Here is a 21,159-nt window from a genome sequence, read left to right as displayed (position 1 = left end):
AGACAGACTGACCTGGAGTCCAAATACTGACCCTGCCACTTCCTGGTTGTGATTCCTTCCTTGGGCAAGGTACCTATCTTTCTGAGCCTTGGTTTATTCGCCTGTCAGATGGGTATAATAGGCACTTCCAGGGCTAACTTTAGTATTTAATGACTTAAAGAACTTTGCATAATGTCTGGCAATTAGAATTATTTATCAGTACACTGTAGGTGCTATTTTTTTAATCAACATTATGTGATAGGTTTATTTTATTTAGTTTTTCTATCAAATCCAATGAGGTAGTGGTATAGGTGGCCCATAGAGAAGGAATTGAAGTTGCTACATCTCTGGTGATTTCCCAGAAGTGCTCAATGAGTGACCTTTAATGACACACTCTTATGACTAGTATTATTCTTGAAAAATTCTCCCGTGATGATCTTGAGGTAACTGTGACTGAGTTATCACCACATGATTCTGACTAAGGTTTCAAGGTTAAGGGGTCTTTTGCATAGAAAATTCCCATCCTTGGAAGTAAGGCACTTCTTAGAGGGTATAGGAGAACTAGATAGAAGTCAAGAACCGTGATGTGGTTCTATTCTGCCAACATCAACCAAATGTGGAGCTCTCCTTGTCAGCAAGGAAGTCACCCCTATTGTCAGGGGCGACAGGTATGGAAGGTGTAAAGAGCAAGGTCTGACAGGGTGCTGTGAATCCCGAGAACCAGACCCTTGCTGGTCAGAGACTCCCACGCAAAGGTTCTTAATAAACTCTTTGGTGCTGTGAGTGTGAAAGCCCCAAATATGGACCCCCTCTTGAGACTACTGGCACTTTTGCATTGAGTTTTGGAATTGATTTCTGGAAAAGATAAGGAAGTTTATAGCTCCTTTTCTTGTTTTTACTTACTTTGTCTTCATGTTCATGAACAATAACAACAAAAAAGAATGCCAGCATTCCCTGTGACATTAACCCTCTTCCCCACCTCCTTGTCCTCCACAGTGAGATTGCATGGAGCGTCTGTTTCTTTAAGGGCCAAGCTATGCCCCGAGTGTTTGTGCCTTAAAAGAGTTACATGTGTGTCTCCAAGGAGTCTCCTCTCCCCCAGTTGCTTTATATAAATGTCCAATTAACAGCAGTGAAAAAGTTCTTGTTCCTAGCCTATCTGACAGAAGAAACAATGGAGGGAAACGGAGACAACCCCACTGCGATGGCTATATCCTACGTCTGTGATGCATTACCATAGACTCCGTTCCACATGGTTTTGCATTGTCTCCTCTTACATTTATCCTCTGACTATTGTTTCCTTTTGTTCAGCAACAGCTGGAAATGGTAAATTCATGTGTTGAGCCAATGTTTTCCTTTGCCCTGGCATTTCTAAACATTTATTTTCCTATGATCCAAAAATATCAGCAAAGATGCTCTTGGAAAGATCTTCATCTCACGCTGCCCATCGCCCTCTGATGCTGTCCCTTTAAATGAGGCTCCCGCGTTCACTTTCTGAAGTTCATTAGCTTGTGTTATCAATAATGTAGGATAATATTCTGGTGGAGCCTGAGTGCCTGGCCCGCCCCGTTTCCACTGTCAGTTTCCTTGTACCCTAGCAGTCCAGTGAACTTGATAAGTGTCCCATCATCCTGTTAATCAAATTACTTATGAACTAAAATTGACAGTTTTCATTAATTATAAAGGATTATTCTAATTGCAATTCAAATTTATTCATTTAGAACAGACGGCATTCAGTAATATTTCAGGAAATTTGCATATTAAATGGAGAGGGTCGTCCATTAAGTATGGTAATGTATGCATATTTCCTTATTTTTAACTTCTAGGCCATATGCACTGCTGCTACTTCAGCAGGTGAAAAACCAGAACGTGCTTAATTTGTTCAACAAACACAGGGGCCAGAGCACATCTTTTGGCACCAGGGACTGGCACCCTTCTACCTTATTCCTTCTGCTCTTCCTTTCCCCACCTCCCACGGCCCCGAACACAGCCAAAACCACGGTTGATCTTTCGAAGAAACTTTTTTGATAAACCTGGGCATCTCCCCCCCCCCCCCCCCCGCCTTTCCTTTTTCTTAAATGTAGGCACAGCTGGTAAGGGTTGATTGAAATGTTTTGCCATAGAAGCTGTGTTCATTAATTTCTTCAAGATGCTGAAGTAGGCATTAAGGTTGCCGGCTGGAGTCCTTCCCTGTGACATGTGGAACAGCAAGGGGCCTAATAGTCAGCCTTGTAACATCAACTGGTTACCCCCCTCGTGCGGCATGAACCTTTCCCCTCCAGTGAAAAATGAACCTGTCTGAGACAAAAGCACAAACCACGCATGCAATGAGACAGTGCCATTATTCACACCATATAGGCTGTTTTCAGAGATCATTAAAAATCATATCTCCATGATATTAATAAGCACCTTCCCTGATCCAGGTCTCGGGTAACAGGAAGGTATATTTAGAGCCGCCCTCACCACCTACCTAATCTGAGATCATGAATCTGGGAGGGAAAAAAAAATGTCTGAAAGATAAAGGCTAACAAGCTGGTGTGGTCGGAGCCACTTGGCTTTTTAAACAGCTGGTCTGTCCCAGCGTTCCTAGCATCCGTCCTAGTGGGGAAAGGGAGGGTGTGAGCCCCCAGCCACAGCAAGTTGTTTCCGGTGAGTTTTGCCTCTAATCCTAAGGAATTGATGATATCTAGTCTTAATGATCTGAATACAGCATATGCCAGCTCATTCATCTCCAAAAACTCACATAGAATAACTGGCTGCTCATTTAGCCTGGTTTCAAGTAGACTTGTTTTTCATTTTTCTGCAGTTAAACTAAAAGCTTTGTTGTTCCACATACAGATATTCTATTTGCTGAGCATATTTATTTCAGTCTGTTTGTATAGCACTAGGGCTTTCGTGGCCATATGTTATTGATTGAAAAGCCTCTGCGAACTCGGATTCTGAATAGGCGCTGTGTCCTTGGGAGGTGTCCGAGAGGCAGAGACTGAGGGCCGGCTCGCTGCCTTGCCAAACCCATACTGAGGTCCCTTTCCACTGCTCTCCCTCCTCCCAGGCAATACATAAACGTCCCATCAATGCTTTGGTTGTTTACACAACCTCTCCCCAAATCTCAGTGGGAGCATGCAGTACCCTGTTCCTTCTTGTTGGGGTACAGCCATTCCTGCTAGCATTACTAGGAATGCCACTGAAGGAACAGACCACCAAAGGCTATTTTAGAAAACACGGATGGAAAATTCTCAGAAATCATTCAAGCCCACTGTTGAGTCCAGGGAAACATCCCCCCTGTGTCACATCTTTTCCTCCACTTAGTTCCGCGTTAGAACCATGAAAGCCCCGGTCCTAATCCTGTTTCTGATGAGAGTGAGTTTTCAATGTAAGTTTTAAAAAATTTAATTGTTACTGATTACTGACATGCAATAGTAAAATAATATAAGAGAATGCCGCAAATGATTAAAGTAAAACTTAACAGTGTATGCATTAAAAAACCCCATAACTCTACTTTTGTTATGGGAAATATTAAGTTGCATAATGTGACCCAGTGGTATAGGATAATTGCTTAAGAAACTGTATTATACAGATATTTTGTATATTGTATCCTCATGTGCAGTATTCTTGGTGATTAATTCCTCGGTAGAGGGAGGCTCTCTGGAACAGATGCTGATTATATCAGAATGTGGGCCGAAAGTGATGCCAGGAGTGGAGAGTGGGCACGAGTATGCCAGGCATCCTCTGGAAACTAGTGGGGGACATTTCTCAGAAATTGCTCTTGCAGTCAGCGTCCATACTATCGGCAAGAATAACTTCTAGGTCATTGACGGAGGGCTACATATTATTTGATGGAGGTTGATGGAGAGAGAGAAGGATAAGTAAGAACACAAGACATGTATAAAACATGACGTAGCGCTAATGAAGAATTAAGTCCAATGGAGGCAACTAACCTCTCCGAGCTCCATTTCTTTTATATCTGTAAAATGGAGCTCACACTTGCTTTGCCGTTTTTCATGGGACTGTTGTGAAAATCCCCTAACACCCATCTGTTTCTCAAACTCTCCTGTTCATTAGAATCGCCCAAGAATAGTCAAAATTACACATTCCTGGACCCTTTTATCTAAAGATTCCAATTCAGTAGGACTGAGGTGGGGCTTGGGAATCTATATATTTAAACATTCTCAGGTGATTTTTTATGATCCAGCCCATTTTGAAGGTATATACTGCTCTACCTATACACTACTCTTAGGGAGATAGACTTGCAAAGTAATTAAAAAGTAGTTCAAGACTGCACCTTTCCATAGCATTTTAATGGGGAAAGCTCTAGATCAGTGGTTCTCAACCTTCCTAATGCCGTGACCCTTTAATACAGTTCCTCATGTTGTGGTGACCCCCAATTTCATTGTTACAAATTGAACATAATTAAAGCATAGTGATTAATCACAAAAACAATATGTAATTATATATGTGTTTTCCGATGGTCTTAGGCGACCCCTGTGAAAGGGTCGTTTGACCCCCAAAGGGGTCGCGACCCACAGGTTGAGAACTGCTGCTCTAGATTATAAGAATGCCAAGAATTAACTAAATTCTGGAATTGGACCTCTGTCCAGGTAAGTTGCTGAGATCTGTTGATGAAAACAGTGGCTGCATGAATGTGCAGTGTTGGTGCACAAGTGGGATCTCTATGTGTCTATCCACAAGGATCCGTGGGAAAGAACACTTACCCCACTGCCCTGCTAAAACATGTATAGCCCAGACTCCTTAGCTGAGCCCTGGGTCAACAGCAGGTGCTTTTCAACCAAATGTCTAGGGCCTTCTGTGAATGGGTTCTTTATAGTTAAATAGACTCTAGAGGTGAAACTGTCATTACTTACCCACTAAAGAAATGAACCTGGAGACAGGGAAGAGAGAGCAGTCTCCTGCCTGTGAAAGCATATGGAAATGGCAACAGAGTTCAGGTATGGCTATATTTATTAACCATTATTGATGCAGAACCACTTCATACTATGTCAGAGTAGAATAAATTGGATAACAATGGGATGACAGCATCATCTAATCTAATATCAGTGTTGCTTGGTAGTTATATTTTAGCTGCCAAGTTGGGCGCTGAGATTCTCTGCTCCCAGTGGTTCCAGTGGAGGATCAAAGCAGCAATAGTAGGTGCACTGTCTGACTTGAGGCACCCTCAGGCCTAGGCAAGGTGGGATGGAGTGAGTGAGATGATTTACTCATTTTCTATGCTATCATAGCTGAAAATGCATTGCTTCAAGTTTTGGTAGATATGGATTGTAGGTTGGTTTTCGCAGAAATAAGAAAAATGATGGATCTTCTTTTTCTCTCTTTTATTTCCCCATCCCAAGGATTATGCACAATTTAATAAAATCGCCATCTTTGTCAAACACTTTTTGTTCATCAGCTTCTTGTAACTAGTGGATTGCCAGGCTGGTTAGAGATGGAAGTAAATGGTTGTGTCTCTGGCCTCTTAGGAGCTGACAGCTTTTGTTAGACATACTGAGTTAGGCATGAAACACACATAGATAAATGAGCAAGATTGAACATTAAAAGAGTAAATTAAATGAGGTTCAAACATTTTGTATAAAATGGGTGTTACATTTAGTTTTAGCAGTTAGTGATTTCATGAAAGGGAGGAGATTTGCAGAGTTCCCCTGCTCAGATAGGTGACTCACTGAGGCAAGTTTTCTGGGAGTAACTACAGAAGTTCCTCAGAAGGAAATTCTCTCTGTAAGCACTGCTTCAGCTTCCCCTTCCCTACACCCCCATATACACACACTACTTTAAAATATTGGGAACTTATTTTTATTTTGAATGGAAAACTCTGGATCGGCAGGAGCTAATAGGAAATAGAATTTTGTAGATTACTTGAGAACAGGCATGCTTTCTTCGGGGGCCACAAATTGGACTTTACAATTTCCTATTGCTTAGCTGCAACAAACTTCAGCCAGCCTTTGTCTGGGGGCATTCCAGTACTTTTCAAGATCCTGCACAAGTTACTGTGATGTGCATCTGGAGAAGAGGGGCTCACAGTCTCCAGATCTTTCCATAAACCATAAAGGCCACTTGTTCTGAGAAATATGTAAAGATGAGAAAAAAGATTACCGGGTATTTCTGAGATTAGTCTGAGGACACGCATCAGTTAATTTCTCATTCAACAAAGGAAATCACACCTAATAAAATATATGGTTTTAAAAAATCATATTTTTAAACACTTTATTTTTATTGTTGAAAGTATTACAGGTGTCCCCCTTTTTCCCCCCATTGACCCCTCGACCCCACCCCCGCCCTTCCATGGCCTTTAACACACTATTGTCTGTATCCATGGGCTATATGTATATGCATATAAATTCCTCGGTTAATCTCTCCACCTCATCCCTACCCCCCAAAAAATCATCTTTGCTGCAGAGATTAAGCATACTGAATCTTTAGGGTAGGATTGAATCCCAATGTAATTGATGCTCATAATTCTTCTTGAAATGTTTTCCAAGTAAGAGGTGTGTTTAGGATCTAATGGTGTCCCATCTCCCTCAACATAGCCTTATGCTGGTTTCATTCCACTAATTTTGAAGTACTATTAGTGGGAACTAAAAGTGTCTTTTTCTAAGAGAAATGTTGACAGAAGGGTAGGCTTTTGTGAAAGATAGATCAACATGTGAAAGGTATTTTTAAAGTGTCTTACACTGGATTCTGGGGTAGTTTATCTTTGGAAGAACCACTGCTTGGTGGGTGGCTTGGTTCTGCTTGGTATGGTGACGATTTATTTCCATTTTACAGATTAGGACACTGAGACCAAAGGAGGACAAATAAATTGTTTCTGCCTGGTATTAGAGTCAGTAATGAAATGCCAGACTTATTTCCGAGTTCAATTAGGATGGTAATGCCTCTTCATTCCAAATGGATGCAATTGGGAAATCAGGAAATATACATCTGATTATATTAGAAACCCTAAAATGTGTTCTTCTGGTTCTGATCTTCTCCATGCTTCTTACCTGATCTGGAACTGCCAGCACCCTTGTAGTCACCAGAGCCATTCTTCCTGAAGAGCAAGGAAGTCGAAAGAGGGCTGAATTCTTCAGACCCTACCAGTGATCAGAGTGTGCCCTGAGGCATGGGCTTTGGTTACCTTTAATTAGTGTGCATAACTTCAAATGGTCCTAATGGTCATAAAATGATCTGATTCTCTTTAATATGCAACCAGAGTTCTTGGCGCTTTCGCCCCATAAACTCTATTTGGCATTCATTTCTTTGTCTTCTAGGATCATGTATCTTGTGACTATACCTTTTGAGCAAAGGTTATATATGTGTAAATCTGTATAGTTACATGTAGAATATGGGCCAAATGTGCAGAAAAGAAACAAATGTTTAAAAAGCCCAAAGAAAAAAAAACACTACCACCCTCACCTAAGCATATTGGGAGGTTCCATCAGAGAGGAAATGCAAACATTTGATGCAGTTTATGACACATCCATACATTTCCGTCGTTCTTCTTTCTTGCTGCTGCCTATGAGTTTCATTTTCCCCTGTGCCATAATATTAATGTTCTTCCCCTCGCTGGCTTCCCAGCCTGGGGGTCACAGCTCCTGTTTCACAACACGAGACACCCAGCCATAAATCTCCTTTAAATAATACAGACGGCAGGAGGGTCACTGTGGAGAGAGCCAGTCGGTCTGAACAAAGTGGCATTGATGCATGGCAAGTGGAACAGCTTGACCAGGGCCCTGCTGGACAGGTAGAGTGTGGAGCAGCCTTTAGTTAAGGGGAGGGAGGCATGCGCTCTGCATGGTTCCAAAGAGCCAACCAGATCTGGTTCTCAGTAGGATTTGGCTGCCAATCACAGAGGCTTCCTGAGAATAATCACATCACCTCTTCCTGGCTCAGGCTGGAATGCCTGATTAACATAATTTGTGTTTGGAGGTGCAAACACATCTCTGGGTATAAATCTGCATTTCGTGAGGCCTCTTCGCCATATTTAAAATGAACTTAAACTGCCAGGGTGGAAGTGACAATGCACACCTGGTCAGAACACGCAATGTGCTTGAGGGGAAGCTGTTTCATTATTCCAGGACCGAGCGTGGTTAACTCAAGGGGACCGGAAAAGGCGGGCTGAAATTTGAACCTCAACTTGCAGAGGAGCTCCATTAGATGGGGAAAGAGATGAGGGCTTAGCCAGGGATTTGTTTTTGTCAGCAAAAATTTTAACATATTAGCACCCATGGGCCAAGGTATCATGTTAGGATCAGGTATCTTGTGACTATACCTTTTGTGAGCAAAGGTTATATATGTGTAAATATGTATAGTTACACATAGAATATGGGCCAAATGTACAGAAATAATTAGTTTGTGCATAAAGATATATAGTGCATGTGTGTGTGTGAAAGAGACACCCCAATAATTTAGGAAATAATTGACAAGCATGTGTCATATAAGTAATGTGCCATATAAGTAAAGATGGGGCTAGTGAGAAGAGCCAGTGTTTCCTCTGACAGCTTTTCAGGATTTGTGTGTTGGTTATCAGTTGCCAAACTGCAGCTCAGTATCTTCATCTGCCGAAGGGGTGTTGGGGCAAAGATTAGCATCTCATTTTGTTAATATTTCCTTGGACTCCTTTTTCTGAAACTACTTAGTCACACTTTTGAAAAAAGCCAATGTGGCTTTTAGTTTCTCAATTACCTAACTCGTTATAGTGGTTGGGGAGGGGTTTGCATGGATGGGATTTCCAGAATCTACTGTGCGCCTGGTAAATGCACTGAGAACAGAGTGTACATCAACTCAGGGAATGATTATGCTGGTCTTGGTTGGTTCCACTCTGAGCATTTGTTATTTTAAAAAATATATATTTTATTGATTTTTACAGAGAGGAAGGGAGAAGGACATAGAGTTAGAAACATCGATGAGAGAGAAACATCGATCAGCTGCCTCCCGCACACCCCCTACTGGGGATGTGCCCGCAACCAAGGTACATGTCCTTGACCAGAATCGAACCCGGGGCCCTTCAGTCCGCAGGCCATCGCTCTATCCACTGAGCCAAACTGGTTAGGGCATTTTTAAAAAATTGTTGACATTAATTGTCATAATTGCTCAAAAGATACACGTTTGGGTGATGGTGGTGGTGAAGGAAGAGAACTGATTCAGTTCTTACTCATTTAAAATAATACATGATATTGATTACTCAACAATTCATCTAATGGAACTAGGAGACCCATGAGCTTTGAAAGGTTTTGGATAATGTTAACTTCCCAGACTCCTGCTTATATTCAGAAAAGTTTGCTTTTTCAATTTATTCAGTTTTACACAGGTCATCTCAGAGATGAGCTAATGTCTTACAAAGTGACTCTAAATGTCAATGGAACATTTGATGATAGTCTAAAATACATAAGCATTTTCTCATATTTATAAGCCACGTGCATAATTTTGGCCTTATCTTTTTTACTTCATTAGTAAATGTATATTTGCAATTCTGTGAAAAAGCTACCTTTTTTTTTGCTTCTGATTTTATTTGGATGACTTTTCAGACCTAAGGGAAGCATATTGACAGCCTTCTGTGTGCCTGTGCTGTCAGCCTGCACCATACTTCCCTCCTGGTCCCAGCTACCCCACTGTTTACCTGTCTGGGTCCCCATTGGAATGACTGCTGGCTGAAGGCAGGGATGATTTCTGTCGAGTTCACTATTTTACCCCTGGTTTATGACCTACTAATTGCCTGGGCTTTCTTGGTTTTAGCATCAAGAGTCCCAAACACAGGGTGCCCCAGAGTCCCAAGCCATCTTGGCCCACAGGTGCTCATCAGTATCCCCTAGATAAACGAGTCCCTCCATCCTACAGAGCTGAGAGTCAGGTGAGAGGAAAGTGCACTCAGCTCCTGTTGAACATGAGTCAGCATCATCTTCCTGCTGATGATGGGGGGGCGGGGCGGTCTGTGTCTTCTCTGTTTCTTTGAATTTCCCACGGTGGCCTAGAAACCCTTGCAAGGTAGAACTCAATCAAATGCTATATAACACATGATAAAGTACTCAGCTGTTCTGTAGTGTAAACTCAGGCTCTGTTCCTTCCTGGCACAACGAGGCCGAGCGAATTCCTTGCTCTCTCTGTCATCATTCTCCATGATCCTCACTCATAAAATGGGGACGATAGCAGTACCTTCCTCACAGGGCTGGTGCCATGGTTCACCGAGTCAAAGGATAGAGCACAGTGTCTGCTCCGTGTGGGTCAGGTGCATGGTGTGTGCACACTGTTTCTCCTCTTCCCCTGCACCCCACACCGCCTCCAACATGAGACAAATGTTGAGCATGAAGGTAGGTGACAGTCTTTTTGGTGACATGCCCTGCTATACTGAATTTGGAGTTGTTTTGGTGTACAGTAGTTTGCCTGGAGGAAAGATACCCTTTCCTGTGTATCACTGGTTTCTGAAATGCTGCATCTGTGTCACCCAGAGTCTACTTGACTTCCGTCCACTTTGCTGACATTGGAACGATAGGCAGCAGGGCAAGCCCTCGGTTAGAGGTGGGATAGGGAAACTGTTGCTCACAGATTCATGAAACAAACCCAGGCTGGCTAAGAGGGAAGCTCTGGAAGGAGGCGTATTCCATATTGATTTTGTCTTTACCCCTCTCTCCTCACCGTATTATCCTCCCCAGGCTAGGACCTGTGTAGGTCAGTTGCAAAGTCTCTATGCTGCTAACCTCAGAGAGATGAAAAGTATACTTGGGTTAAATGACGAATCAATCAGGAGCGATTTATAAATAGCTTCTTTTAATGAAGGCATGTGTTTCATGGAAATAATCTCATAAAAATGACTGCTGTATTTTGCTCCCCTCCTCTCTGTCCCCGTATCCTTCCTGCTACCAACTAAATGGGAAAAGGGCAAAGGTTTCCTTACAGGTTCCTTGTTTTCTTCATTTTTCCGCCGGCGAGCAGCAGAATAAAGAGGAAGTGTCACTATTTTGCCTTTGGAACTTTAGTCATTAAATCCCCTTTGCCCCAGCCCTGGTGTTGCATATTTCAATAATGAGCAAGAGAAATTGTTTTATGGCAGTTTAATAAAAGCAGAAGACAAATGTTGCTTCTGTGCAAAGGAACTGAATTACACACTTCATGAACCAAATTAGTACCACAACATTTGGCTTTGTTCGAAAGGTGATACACATTTATGGGCCCATTTTTCAGCAAGATAAATACGGCGCAGGCCAAGATTTCCCTGAAGTAAATATTGTAAATAATAAAAGACTCTGCCAAGGAAAGCTGAGAAATGACTTAATCCTCACCCAGTTACGCCGCGATGCCAAGATGCCACTGTCTGGACTCTCAAACAAACTGCCCGTTTAGTCAACTCATCTCATGATTAAGAGAGTGCAAGGCCCTTTAATTTCCCAGTAATACTCAATATTCCTCAATTCTGGCCTTAAAAAAATATTCACATAGGAGCCAGGGCATTTTATAGCATAAGTAGATTTGATTACCAAGTAACAAAATATATTTTGAGGGCAGTTTGGAGTCACACGGCAGAAATGTTTATGTGAATAGGTGCAAATTGGGAGACTTTTACAGAAAGTAAAAGCTATCATTCTGGGCCTAACCCGCATCCTCATTTAGTTTCAGCTTATTCCAGTTTGATTTCAGCTCACGTTTTCTGCTAGCAAAATGGGCTGAATGTTTTTGTTCCTTCTATGCTGATTGTCCTGTGAGAAGCTGAGGTGGTGAAGAGAATGCGTTGAGATACTCTGGTTAATGTGAGAATTCACAGTGCAAGCCAGTGCAAGCCATCCATCCGGCTGCAGGGCATGTCACAACAGCTCCTGTAGCAGGGCCTGCTGTTATCTTAGTGCTGGAGGCCAATGTAACTGCTGCCCAATAGAAATGGGTTGAGTGGTGAGGTTTGAGACAGGCATTAGGGAGTGGAGGCGACTGGGATAAACTGGTGAGCATGTGTCCTTCTAAGGCTGCAGTCTCTGCTGAACCCCAGATAATTGTTGCCATATAGGAATGTGGAACTAGTATTGCTGGAATGCCTCATTTCCCAAGAAATTTGGGAAATCTTGATTTTTTTTTCCCCTGTGAAATCTACTGATTTTTAAATGCTAGTCACTAAAAAAAAAAAAAAAAAAAGGCTTGTTTTAAATGCTAAAAAAAAAAAAAAAAAAAAAAAAAAAAAGGCTTGTATCCCAAATAAAACAAAGGCCATGCATGAGCTCAGAGTTTGTGACTTCTGCTTTGCAATTTAGGGTCCAAAATAGGGCAAAACAAGTACACCGTGATGGGCAGCATTTAGTCCTGGGGCTGAGCTAAAGACAGCAGCTCACATTGTGCCAGGCTCTGTCCTAAGCTTTGCATGGTTTACCTCATTGAATCCTCCTCCCCCCTGTCAAGTAGGCATTATGAGTAGGTACTAGTATGTTTCCAGTTTCACAGATGTGGAAACAGGCCCCAACAGGCTGAGGTGGGATTTGAATTTAGATCAGCTCTGTGAGCTCTTCTTAAGCACCAAACTGCACCTTGATTTGGTGGTGTGGCCCAATTGCAAGTACAGTGGAATAGGACTCAGGGACTTAGGTCTTGGTTTTACAGCCGCCTTCCTTTGAGAATAGGTTCTTTATCTGAGGACATCCTGCGCCTCTGTGTCTCACCGTACCAAGTGGAGATAATACCACCTGCTCGATTTAACCTCACAGAGTGTGGGGAAGGATGACATCAGAAATAAGTGCAGAAGAGTGTGGAAAATTATGAAGTACTCTGTCAACACAAGCGGAGATGGGGGATAGTGCTCGTAATTAATCAGAGGACACAGAGAGGTGAGACTGTGAAGCCGCTGATTGTCTTTGGATCAAATACAATTAAAAAGCAATCCTTTCTTGAGTCTTCAACTCAATAAAGTGTCTATTTGTAGAAGTGGCTTAAAACTGAACTCACTTTGAAAATTAATCAGCCACTGCTAATGGCTGGGAAGTTAGCAGACTGCATGTATTTTAAGGGAAAAAGAGCAAAAGAGAAAGAGGTCTACCAAACAGGAGTTAACAGCCTGTTGTCTACCAGGCTTATGACAGGGAGGACAGAGCATGAAGGCCCCCCACTGCCAGGGCCTTCCACACTCCCTAATCAAGGGACTCCCTTTCGGAGAAGCCAGAAAGAGAGGCCATTGCTGGCCGACATGAAACTGTTAGTTGATGCTGGCTAGTGGAGGAAATGCATCATGACCCCGATACACTGAGCAGTTGAAGGGGAAAAGGGAATAGAGACACAGAAAAGGTGGAGGTAAATACCCAAAGGAGATGCAGAAAGCTGTTTATGAGTATAAGCAGTGAGTAATCTTCTTATTTATGAATGAATGAGCTGACGCGGGGAAGGGGAGCTTTGTGGATTCTAATCACATCCCCACAGAACAGGCTTCCTCATGGAAGGGGCTCTTTCCTCATTGACATATGTTTTCATCTTCATACCTGCATCTCCAGCTAATGGTGGTACCAATTTGTCCTCTGAACTTTGATTCAGAAGTTCCCAGCTCTTTTCACTTAACAAGATCTACTTTGCTTCAGGAAACTTTCTTCTATGCTTTCTAAATGACATGTTTCTCCTTCTCCTTTTCCCTCTCTCACTCCTGCCTGGCAAAGTCTCTAATACCCCTCCCATAGGAACTCTCCCATTTTTGAGCTTTGGTCTCACCACCCCCATATGGAACCCTTGCTCACTCTTCTCTGAAAACAACTGTGTGTCTTTGGGGACCATGCAGAAATCTGCTCTGCTTCTACAAGAAGTGTTTTTGGCCTCACTCTGCTTTGATCACTCCATTATTCAAGTCAGTTTAAGATTTGGGCAGAGTCCCTTCAACAATACCCTTGTTCTGTTATTGATTTGTAATTATTTTAGAGGTGGAGTTTTGATTGTATCTTGGGGTTGTCTCCTAACTTGTGATAGGACTTCTTGTTAGCTTTCCAAGGTTTTCTTCTCCTTTTCTATAGCCATAAAAAATACACACACAGCTATCTTTACTCTCAGTAAATGGAGGGCAGCATACTGTAGGGGTAAGAGTATGGGTTTTTGAATTAGAAAATTTGGTTTTAGATCTCCTCTTCACTACTTAATGTTAGTATAAACCTAGGGAAGTACTACCTCTCTAAACCTTGTTTTTCCTGTCTCTAAAAAGGCAGTTAAAAGAATACCTGCATCATATACCTAACATATACCTAGGTAAAGTATCTAATGTATGTTTTTTTATAAATTCTTAATGAATGCTAGCAATGATTATTGTGATAATGCTAGGTATTTGTTGACTGACTAAATGTACCGCTCTTCCTGGCACATAATTAGCAATTGTGCTCAGTCAGGGTTGGGTGTTGAATGAATGAATGGATGAACAGATGATTGAATGAATCCATGAATTCACTTGAGCCAGAAGACACAGATATGTTCACTCATTTATTTTTGACTACCTACTGAGTAGCAGCTGGGAATATAGCCGTGAACAAGACAAACAATGTCCCTCCGCTCATGGGCTTAAATCCTAGTGGAGGCAGACAGATAATAAGCAAATTAAATAAATAATGCAGCTAAGTTTTCACATGATGAGTTTTAGTCATAGTAGGTGAGTGTGAGGAACATTAGAGAGAACTAGCAGTATTTATCTTATAATCAACCCAGTGGAGACTAGTGAATGGGTTCTAAGGTCCAATGAGATGTATGAGAGAGAGACACGTTCTGTGTTACTCCCAAGAGCAAGAACTAGATCCAAATGATGGACGCCAACAAGGAAACTGAATCTGAGTCTAATTGAGACATTTCTGGTTCAGTAGTCAAGGAGTAACACAGACTACCCCTGGGGGCAGGGCATATGTCATTAGAAGAGGATGCCAAGTAGGATTTGAGGGACATATTAACATCATTTATAAGGTTGCTTTGAAGAATCTCTAAGGTTATTTCCAGTGTAAAGATGACCCAGTAAACAGAAGAGGATGGAACCTGGGGAGGAGTTGTGGTAGAATGGGAAGAACACAGGCTTTCTCAGAGGATTCAAATTCCATGGTCTGCTTACTATTTGTGGAACCTTCCTTAACTTCTCTCAACTTTACTTTCCCCCTCTGTAGAATGGGAAGATTCATAGGAATGAAATGAGAATTCAGTTAACTAAGGCATGTAAAGTACTTAGCATAGTGCTTGGTGTCCAATCAATGGCAGTTGCTATTGCAATAGATATTTCGGTGGTTATTGTTATTATCACCAAAATTGGGAGCAGTCAACTAGGGCTCTGCTTCAGGGGACCTTCCTGCTGAGGCAGTGACTGAGGAATAAGTCAAGGCAGTAGTTAAGGGTAGATGGGGAACAGGTGGTAGCTGTCTTGTTGCAAAAATGAAAGATGGAGTACATGCTCCAATTCCTAGGCCCGTGCTCAGGTCATCGCCCAATCAGAACTACCCAGAGAGCTCTTTCTCCTCCCAGGTGACAGACATTTTCCTTTTCTCATTTTGTCCCCTTCTGAGCTTCCTTTAGTGTTAATAAAAATTTGATTTCAATAGGAAAGAAACAGCTGGAGTAGAAAGAGATGGAGGAATAAGGACACAGTATGATTTGTTTCTACATCTCCCCTTTCCTCCCTGAGCTTAGCATCCCATGTCTTCAGGGAGATGGCCCTGATGCTATACTCATATATGCCTTTGGATCTACACATCTTTGTGTAAAATATAACCCCAGAGGGAAAAACATAAGATCCTCTTCCTCAATAAGAACCTGTCAATTCTTCTGGTCCAAAATGACTTCCTGTGAAAATGCCCTGCAGAGGCAGGAAGCAGCTCCCGAACAGAAGAAGCATGAGGCACATCTGGAGAGAACCCAAGCCGGGAACCTGAGGGCCTGACCATCTGCCAGAGGGCCAGATGCTGCTGCTGGAAGCCTCTTGCCTCCCGGCTTGTCATCTGGGTCCGATGATGCCATCCAAAAGAAGGACCACAGAGTGGGAGGGCAATGAGCAATCCATCTTCTCCCACTCACAGTTTTTAATTGTGTGACATGGCCTGGGGGGTGGGGTGGTTTGGGGAAGGGGATTAATAGTTTGCCCACAAAACCGCACCTTCTTCATGGAAAAGGCCATCCTACAACAGATGGCTCTGACCACCCAGAATGTATAGAAAATCATCCCATTAAATATCCCTCTCTTATTCTTTACTCTGAATAGGACGGACGAGGAGGCTTAGCTGTGGAGTTGTCAGTGGGAACTGCCATCTTCTGTGAACTTGGGAGTGTACTGAGAGTTTCTAAGCAATCACACTGGTCATTACATTATAGGGTTTCCCCTATTGCAAGTGTTCTTCCTATTAACAGCTTTGGTGTCTGATTTTGGTCAAAGCAGATCATTGGGATTCAGAGGGATATCCTCTCCTTTTTCCATTGCAGAAGCAATCAAGAGTCGGTGCATACGGCACTCATAAAAGGGAAATGATCAAAATCACACACACCAAAAGGACTATTAAGTTCTGGATGAGATGACCGCTTCGTGTGATTCCTACCATTCAGGAATGTCTTTCTGCCTCATAATTGCTCACTGACAGATAGACTTACCTGGTAAATGTGTAAAAAAATGGTAAATGAAGTAGCATTTTCTCTTACGCCAGAATACCTGTTTTATGCTAAAGCCATAGGCACCTAGGACAGTTTTAGCGAGGGCGTGTTTTCCGTGCCAGGAAATGGCTGTGTATTATGTTTTTATACCAGTGTATGTGTGCTTTAACTTACAAAGAATCGCAGGACTTTCTGGGTGCATGTCAGGCATAAATTGTGTTAATTTTAAAGAGGCACCTGTTGGAATAGTTTAACACATCATTTTTAATCTCACATAATGATTCAGATACAGGATTATGTAACTCAAGAATTGAGAGAAGGTGATCTGCATTCAACAATATCAGGAGAATTATATAAGTCTAAACGGTTAGGCCGCAGGTAGTTCTGCATTCATTAGGAGAATGACTAGGGAATATTGAGCTGGCACTGTGTTGTCACCATTCATTGTAAGCAGGTTAGGGTGTCACTGGAGAGGGGCAGTATTAAGTTTCATCTCAGAAGTTTTCTTTTCAAAGGACTGGTAAGACCACCACCTCAGACTGTCTTACTGCCCTGAAACATGGGTCCTTCCTGAGACTCATTGTTATTTTGTGTTGCAACTTTTGCTGAGAAGGGTTGCTCCTCCAATAGAAAAGCTAGGTCCCCAAGAGACAAAAGAGATAATCTGCTGCTTAATGTGGGGATGACAGTCGCACTGAGTGTAATACTAGCTGTGGAAAGTCTGAGGTTTTGAAAATAGCAGAAGTGGAGAAAACAAAAATGTGGTGTCAATTTATATTCAAAATTGTCTTTTATTCTGTTAAGGCTGACAAATGTCCCACTTAGGGAAACCTCTGATATTGGGTAGGTGGAAAGAAATAAAAGCTACTTTATGAAAATGAAAAGAAATATCCTATTTCAAGATTGGGCCAAATGCCTCAAGGCTCAGCGGTGAAAGGACTTCTGGTTCTGGTTGGTGATTCATCTCAAGGACTTGAGCACATTGGACTCAATGAGTAATTTCTGAGAAAGTATAGTGAGGGGCAAACACTTTTCTGTCAGCGTCAGAAATTCTTATGTCTGGCGTCAAGTGTTTAGCAATGGTGTGGAACAGTTGCCGATGCAAATATTGGTAAAACGGGAACACCCGGAGCTATGAAAAAGGACCAGGGGGCTATTCAGACCCAAGATGATGTTTCTGGTGTCCAGCAGCTGGTTACCTACTTTCTATAATGATAACACCATGTTTGATATTTTTTTAATGTTTCAAAGACCAAGGGTAATCTTAAAAGTCATGGTCTTTAAATAGCAAGAGATTAGATTCTTCTGGGGAACTGGACTCTGCCAACATATTTCCTTTTACACAGCTTCAGGATTAGCAATGACCTCACAATGGCAAATAGTCATAGGTAGTGTTTGTCAATCACTCTGGACACATTGCCTGTCACCTTTTGTGCATCATCTCATTTCCTCCTCCTCAGAGCAGGTACTATTATTATCCCCATTTTCGATTGCCGAAGCTCCCCTACTCTTTACAGATTGAGACAAGACATTATTCTCCTTTCCCCAGCTAATCGTTTTATAAAAGGAAGGTGAAAGTGACTTAGTCAAAACAGCCATAGAGACCGTGGCAGAACTTGAACCTGAATCGATCTTGTGGCTCCAGGGCAGTGCTTTTTCTGCCCTTGGATGAGAGCTCTTCTGAAGTTGGTTGCATGTAATTAACATGGTCAACTTGAGCAGTTCGTTTATTAATTTCATGTATATATTAGCTCTTCTTTTGAATTAGATGAGAAAAATGATGCTTTTATTTGTTCCACAGTTGTACTGAGTGGCTAATGGGTCCTTAATCAATACAAACTGACTGCTCAACATGTCTCTTGAGTTAAATGTACCTTGTGCTGAAGTCAAGGGCCCCAAATTTCAACTCTACCTCCATTGCTGCCTGGCTGTATGACCTTGGGCACATCTCTGAAACTCTAGTGGAGCCACCTAGAAAGGTTGGGTAGAGGGGGAGACATCCAGTTTGCTCCTAATCTTCTAACTAAAGAAATGGGATTTCAAAAATGGGAAACCTTTAAGTTTTTTTTTCTAGAAAAAGTTTTAAAAAGCTTATTCGAGTCACTTTGGCTACAGAGACAATTTTGATGGAGTAATGAAAGAAGGTGGCAATATTCTGGAAAACAAAGCAACCATCCATGTTGCATCCGATATACCCTATGTGTGTAAATATGTACAACACATGTGCACAACAACAGAGGAACAAGAACTTTGAAATAATACAGTTTAAATCCCAGCTTCTGCCACCTAGCTGTGTGGTCTTGAACAATTCAAGCTTCTTAAGCTTTGATTTCTTCATCAGGAAACTGTGGGTAATAACACTGTCTTAAATGAGATTAAATGAGAGAATTATGAAAACAACCAGCTCTTGAGACATTATGAGTCATCAAAAATGGCAGCTACGACTTATTATTGAATGAAATATTTATTGAGTAGTCAGTCTTTCAGAAATGTGTATAAAGACTAAGAAGATCCAACAAAGTATGGAGAGCCCTCTGGATGCTCACTATCTAATCTATAGGAGATGAATTTAAAAACAACAACAACAACCTACTTACTATCAAGATAGTAAATAGTATTGAGCAGAAGATAAATGAATATTCTGTGATCTGGTCTCCACATAAGATTTCACAGTGTCCCTCAAAAGCTCTGGGTCCTTAAGTGGTTAAGAAATACTTTATTGTGATTGCAAGTGATTTGAAACTTGCCTCAGAGAAGGGTAAACAATTAATATTATTATTTTCTTCTTTTGTTGTCTTTGAGTGTTAAGGATCTTTTCTTGTTCAACCTACCTTTGCCCTCATCATTTTTCATGTGTTATCTGTTGTGCAGAGTAATTTGGAATTTCACTGTTCTTTCCTATATTCTTTGCACCTCCTCCTCTTCTTTGCCTCTCTTATTTTTGCTGCATCAAAAATGCATTTCAGGAGAAGACATGTGTCAATAGTTCCAAAAGTATAATGTGGCTGATTTCGGGAATTTTATTTTTGGAACTTGGAAGCTGCATGTTAACAGTTGGTTAGGGAACATGAACTTCAGATATGTTTACAGACTGGGAGAGGTTTCTACCTTTGTCTCAAGGGATCCAGGTTAGAGATCAGGTTGTTTAGGCTAGCTGTCTTCAGAATTTCCCTTGGCTAGATCACTACTTCCTATCCAAATTGCTCACTCTTCTCCCCTCAGAAAATATCTTATTCATTGATAATCCTCCACTGGAATGACAGCATTGTCTTCAGTCCCTGACCTGGGTGGGTGACTTTACTTCTTTAAGCCTCAGCCTACTCATCTGAAGATTGGGCATAATATTTGAAGTTGCTGTGAGTGCTAAATGAGATAATACATATAAAATGCTTAGGGTACATAGCAAGCACTCAGTAAATATTCATTGATTTATTATTAATTTTATTATCATTATTATAAAACACTCCCCAAATATTATTTTTACTGCCTTTTTATACTTTTAGAATGCTATGCAAAGTACATTGCTGATAGCAAATGCTCAATGAATAATGTTGATGACCACCATGTCATACTGGCATCTCACTTATTATTGATGTTTAGAGACCTATAAAGGAAAATGATAATCCATTCTCTTCAACTAGCAAATGAGGGAATTTGGACAAGGTTCTTACATACTGAAATTGATTTTGGTATTCATTATAATCTTTTAAAATTCCACTTAGTGTTCCTATTCATACATTTCAGCGATGAAGTATTACATAATATGCATATGTGTAGTATTTGTGCCATATTACCTTTCTAATACTTAAAGCACTCTGAATTATAAAACAAATCTGGTTCCATAAATGGGCTCAGATAAGGGGCCATGGATTTAGAGACGTGGAGGAACTTGTACTTTAGAATGCTTTCACATACATTAGCCCATCTGATGGGTTGCAAAAGTCCATTGAAATTGGCAGGGCAGGTTTGAGCTCTGTTTTACACATGAGGGAATGAAAATTCAGGGAAGTGATGACCTGCCCTTCTGGCACAGTAAATGGCTGAGGTACCATGTCCTTTCCACCACACTCTGCTCTTCTCTGTTATATTGAAAGAACAACTAATCCTGCCACTGCGGCCATGGAGGAGGTGATATCGGGTTTGGGCTTTAAAGGATGGATCACTGTGCAAATCCACCAATAACTATAGAAAGGGAGGGGCTGGTGCTTCTTGTCTTGGGACCTTCTCAGAGTCACGGAGAATAATCTGTCTCTTGACTTAACCCAAGGTAATCTCAAAAGCTATGAGCAACAAAGGGGAGAAAAAAATTCTGAAAGGGATAAAAACATATTTAGGTATTAGGAGAATTTTACTACATTTTCTCATATTTGTGAATATAGATAATTTTGAAGGACCAAATTAAAAAAATCAAATATTCTTTTCCTTAACTCAAGCTTGAAAAAAGAACAGAAATCAGATTTACTTCAAATAATACATATTCTTTCAGCATTATATTTTTGCATCAGAATTGTATGAGGAAGTTTAAAGATTGCTTCATTATGCAGTATATACTCTGCCAACTCTATCACTTTTGCCAGGAACTTGGAAGTGGCATTCAGATAGCATGTTAATTTTTTATTAGTAACTGCCCCCCCCCCC

General features: G+C 41.4%; 1 protein-coding gene across 3 annotated transcripts in view; it reads left to right on the top strand.

The window, feature by feature from the left end:
- Positions 1-21,159, top strand: part of EBF1 (early B-cell factor 1) — a 391,732-nt gene that overhangs the window by 179,731 nt on the left and 190,842 nt on the right. The window lies entirely within an intron of this gene.

This window comes from Myotis brandtii, unplaced genomic scaffold (genome assembly GCF_000412655.1).
Source record: "Myotis brandtii unplaced genomic scaffold, ASM41265v1 scaffold32, whole genome shotgun sequence".
Lineage (NCBI taxonomy): Eukaryota > Metazoa > Chordata > Mammalia > Chiroptera > Vespertilionidae > Myotis > Myotis brandtii.
This window is presented reverse-complemented; position numbering and strand designations above follow the sequence as displayed.